The sequence below is a fragment of the Anarhichas minor genome, unplaced genomic scaffold (assembly GCF_050575085.1).
Source record: "Anarhichas minor isolate MPS153535 unplaced genomic scaffold, ASM5057508v1 ptg000027l, whole genome shotgun sequence".
Classification (NCBI taxonomy): domain Eukaryota; kingdom Metazoa; phylum Chordata; class Actinopteri; order Perciformes; family Anarhichadidae; genus Anarhichas; species Anarhichas minor.
In genome coordinates, this window is record NW_027466473.1 from 6,026,873 (window position 1) to 6,032,364 (window position 5,492).

Sequence of the window (5,492 nt, forward strand, 5' to 3'; positions counted from 1 at the left end):
TCCTCCGAGGCCGAGAGTCAGAGTCCACAACCGGGTGGGTGGAGGGGGTCCAGAGGAGGGATGGCCGGCCTGGCAGACTGGGGAGACAGAGGGTCCGGAGGACGGAGCTCTGGAGACAGAGGGTCCGGAGGACGGAGCTCTGGAGACTGAGGGTCCGGAGGACGGAGCTCTGGAGACTGAGGGTCCGGGGGTCGGAACTCTGGAGACTGAGGGTCCGGGGGTCGGAACTCTGGAGACTGGGGGTCCGGGGGTCGGAACTCTGGAGACTGGGGGTCCGGGGGTCGGAACTCTGGAGACTGGGGGTCCGGGGGTCGGAACTCTGGAGACTGGGGGTCGGAACTCTGGAGACTGGGGGTCGGAACTCTGGAGACTGGGGGTCGGAACTCTAGAGACTGGGGGTCGGAACTCTAGAGACTGGGGGTCCGGGGGTCGGAACTCTAGAGACTGGGGGTCCGGGGGTCGGAACTCTAGAGACTGGGGGTCCGGGGGTCGGAACTCTAGAGACTGGGGGTCCGGGGGTCGGAACTGCACTCGAGAGACTGGGGGTCCGGGGGTCGGAACTGCACTCGAGAGACTGGGGGTCCGGGGGTCGGAACTGCACTCGAGAGACTGGGAACCAGGAGGGGAACTGCACTCGAGAGACTGGGAACCAGGAGGGGAACTGCACTCGAGAGACTGGGAACCAGGAGGGGAACTGCACTCGAGAGACTGGGAACCAGGAGGGGAACTGCACTCGAGAGACTGGGAACCAGGAGGGGAACTGCACTCGAGAGACTGGGAACCAGGAGGGGAACTGCACTCGAGAGACTGGGAACCAGGAGGGGAACTGCACTCGAGAGACTGGGAACCAGGAGGGGGAGATCGGACTGGGAACTGCACTCGAGAGACTGGAGATCGGACTGGGAACTGCACTCGAGAGACTGGAGATCGGACTGGGAACTGCACTCGAGAGACTGGAGATCGGACTGGGAACTGCACTCGAGAGACTGGAGATCGGACTGGGAACTGCACTCGAGAGACTGGAGATCGGACTGGGAACTGCACTCGAGAGACTGGAGATCGGACTGGGAACTGCACTCGAGAGACTGGAGATCGGACTGGGAACTGCACTCGAGAGACTGGAGATCGGACTGGGAACTGCACTCGAGAGACTGGAGATCGGACTGGGAACTGCACTCGAGAGACTGGAGATCGGACTGGGAACTGCACTCGAGAGACTGGAGATCGGACTGGGAACTGCACTCGAGAGACTGGAGATCGGACTGGGAACTGCACTCGAGAGACTGGAGATCGGACTGGGAACTGCACTCGAGAGACTGGAGATCGGACTGGGAACTGCACTCGAGAGACTGGAGATCGGACTGGGAACTGCACTCGAGAGACTGGAGATCGGACTGGGAACTGCACTCGAGAGACTGGAGATCGGACTGGGAACTGCACTCGAGAGACTGGAGATCGGACTGGGAACTGCACTCGAGAGACTGGAGATCGGACTGGGAACTGCACTCGAGAGACTGGAGATCGGACTGGGAACAGGGCTCCAGGGGCTGGAGATCAGACGGGGAACAGGGCTCCAGGGGCTGGAGATCAGACGGGGAACAGGGCTCCAGGGGCTGGAGATCAGACGGGGAACAGGGCTCCAGGGGCTGGAGATCAGACGGGGAACAGGGCTCCAGGGGCTGGAGATCAGACGGGGAACAGGGCTCCAGGGGCTGGAGATGAGGCTCCGGGCAACCGGAGTCCATAGACTGGGGCGCAGGGGGATAGACTGATGACCCAGCGGGGTAAAGGGCTGGAGGTCGTTGCAGCGCGGAGGCGGCAGCGGCCGGGACTGGAGGTCGCTGCGGTTCGGAGACGGCGGAGGCCGGGACTGGAGGTCGCTGCGGTTCGGCGGCGGCCGGGACTGGAGGTCGCTGCGGTTCGGAGACGGCGGCGGCCGGGACTGGAGGTCGCTGTGGTTCGGAGACGGCGGCGGCCGGGACTGGAGGTCGCTGCGGTTCGGAGACGGCGGCGGCCCGGACTGGAGGTCGCTGCGGTTCGGAGACGGCAGCGGCCCGGACTGGAGGTCGCTGCGGTCCGGAGACGGCGGCGGCCCGGACTGGAGGTCGCTGCGGTTCGGAGACGGCCCGGACTGGAGGTCGCTGCGGTTCGGAGACGGCGGCGGCCCGGACTGGAGGTCGCTGCGGTTCAAAGACGGCGGCGGCCCGGACTGGGGATAGCTGCTGCTCCGAGGCGACAGCTGGAGTCGGCTGGATCGCCGACCGGACACGGGGAGGTGGAGTCGGTCGGACCGCCGACAGGACATGGGGAGCTGGAGTTAGCTGCGGCCCAGCGGGAGCGGGGAATCGCTGCGGCCCAGCGGGAGCGGGGAATCGCTGCGGCCCAGCGGGAGCGGGGGATCGCTGCGGCCCAGCGGGGATGGAAGTCTGACCCTTCTTTCTCTGTCTCCTACGAGTGTTGAGCTGGCAGTCCATCAGGTCGCGGTTCGCCTTCTGGACACTCCGAGGCCCACCAAAGGCCAGGCGGGTTCCCATGAACTGCTCATACCACTCAGGGAGACGGCACTCCAACCCATGGTCTGCTGAGTCCATTGTAGGCCAGATCATTCTGTCACGGGGCATGATGAGGACTCAAGGGCAGACAGTCAGAGTAGGGGAAAAAAGGTATTTAATAGCTCACAAACAAAAACAGGTAATCCAAGGACAAGACAAAAGACGAGGGGGAAAATCCGGCAGGACAAGGCAGGGCAGACAGACTGGGAAACCGGGAACAGGATGAGCAAAACGGGCGGGTAGGTAGGAAACAAACAAAATGATCTGGCAGTGAGTGAGTGAAAGACAGGGGTTTAAATAGTGAACTAGGCAGAGTGAACAGGTGAGACTAATGAGCTGATGAGGTGAGTGTGACTGGCAGGTGCACTGAATGAACTGATTAGGTGAGTGAGGAGCTACAGAAAGAAACAAAGACACAGAACACACAGGGCAAAGCCTGATCGTGACACATGCACTATATTGTTTGATGATGGATGAAGGCATATTTCTGTGGAAACAGTTCAACATAAATATCACATTACCGCCTCAGTTAAAAGAAAAAGTCATAAATATTTATACATCAGCATTTTCCAGAGAGATAAAAAGCTGCATACCTTCATCTCTAAACTGGCGAATGTGTTCTGCTGTGTCCGCTGAGTAAACACATATCAATACACACCTAAATATTTAATAACTCTCATCTGATGAAGTACTTAGTCAGGTCATGATCAGATACCTCTGTTCTATTGAGAAACAAATCAAACATTGTCTTTCTCTGTGCAACATGAAATCACAAAGTATTCATGGAGGACAAATGTGATCCATTTGTAATTTTTTCTTTGTATTGTTTCATAATGAAGGAACACCATTGATGCAACACTTACTATGCTAAAAGGCTTAAATGCTGACATCGCTAACCTAGTTTGTATCTATGGTACAATTTGCAATTTGAATTTTGGATGACGCCACAGCTGAACGCAGTATGGTTTGATGCAAAATGATGATTAGCTTGCTGGATTAATTTGTACATATTAAACAATTGCATGCAGATTTGGATCAGATTTAGACTTACAATAGATTACTGGTAATGAAAGATAATAGCGGTGTAATTGTGCAATGTGCAATTGTGCAAACGTGTAATCACAGCATATGGTACTCAAACCTATTAGAATGACTTCATTGTGTACAGCTGGCATCGCAGCGCGCGCTGCAGAGAGAAATCCTCATCCTCCCCGATATAGAAAATATCCATATCAGCTGCAGCCTGAAGACATTCTCTACAGGCAGCAACAATGAAGCACTTTGAAAAAAAAAAAAAAAAAGCAAATGTCAAGAATCATTCTGTTGCTGCTTACGACAAAATGTGCCGGGCGATGACGCAATCGTCCGTCCGTGCCGGGACATGTCAAGTTTTTTGCAAGTGATTTCAGCAGGGAGCCTCATCCATCTCCCTCCTCCATCTATTCCAGCACAGCGGCCGGGACACAGCCAGCAGGGTTAATGATGAGCAGGGGGACAGATGGTTTTTGTTGTCAACTGGAGTGATGGCTCCCAGCCTGGTCTCTGTCATTGAACCGAGGCTGACAGACAGACAGACAGACAAATGGGATGGCAGCCCTTTACATAGAAGCAGGCTGCTGATGACCTTTTTGCGGAATGATACATTCTCTTTTGGTACATAGCAATTTGTTTCTCCGCTGTTGTCTGGTGAAAAAATTACACGCAAGTGAACAAGAGTGCAACAAGTAAAGGAGTGTAGCTCTTTTAAAGATTGTAATGGACTGCTGATAAATATGGAAACTTTTTCATGTGTATCTGTTAGTGTTGGACACAGCGTCCTCTTGTACCTTGATAAATGAATACAGCGACATGGACAAAGTGTGTGCAAGAGAAAGAGAGAGAGCACCTAGGTTAGATCATTTGATGTCAAAGGCGCTTTTCCTCACACAGAAACTTGGCTGGCTTTTAATTGACTTAATAATTGTATTACTCTACAAAGACAAAGGATGAATGGCCTCATGTCTGAGAGGAACAAAATGAACAAGCCTGCCAAAGAAGAAGAGAGAAGACATAAAGCATTTTGAGCCAGAATGAAAGAGTGTTTTAGTACTGTGACTTCATCTCACTGTATGTAGAGGGCAACATTTCACTTTGTCAAATACTTTGGTTTATGACCAAATACCTGTAAAAGTGATCACAGGCTGATTACATCAGCCTCAGCTGTAGCAAATGTTAGCATGCTAACACACGACAGCAACATGGATAAACATGTTTGCTCAGATACAGCCTCACTCTCATACAACGTCAGGTTTACAAAAACTGCATCCATGCAGCTCTCAAGTTTTTAGCAAGTGTTTGAAGTGACTGATAAAGTATTTAATAACATCACAGGGAAAACTAAGTCCAGATCATTTATCGGTTCATCTGATCTCTTCGGCCTCAGAATGTGCCACAGAGAAAGCCTGAGTAACAGACTCATGCTGAACACAGTTTATGAAAAGGAAAATGCTCTGAGCCAGCTGCTGGAAGATATAAAATTGCAATTGGACCAATCTTCTCTCTGTCACATTGAATGCCAATTTTCTGTGCAAGTTAGTGGCTTATTTCTTAGCAGTCACTTTCAGTTACACTGACCCCTTTGTTTCTTGGGTGGATAAAATCGTGAGACTCTCAGAATTCCTCGCATGTCGACTGAGGAGCTAATCCCCATTCGTCAGAGTCAGTGAGACTGACAGGCATCTGTCATTACAGCTGCAACTCAACCAGCTCATCATCGGAGCAGAGAGATGAAGGCGCAGCAGAGAGACTGGCAGTCCACAGGACGAGGCGGCCGGCGACTCAGGCACAGTGTAATAACATTAGACCTGCATGGAGAGAAAGGAAGGCAAGCCCATGGTGATGAGCAATTTCCTCGCGGGTTTAACGGCCCTTTGCTCTGTGGCATGACGTTCCCAGGCTTTG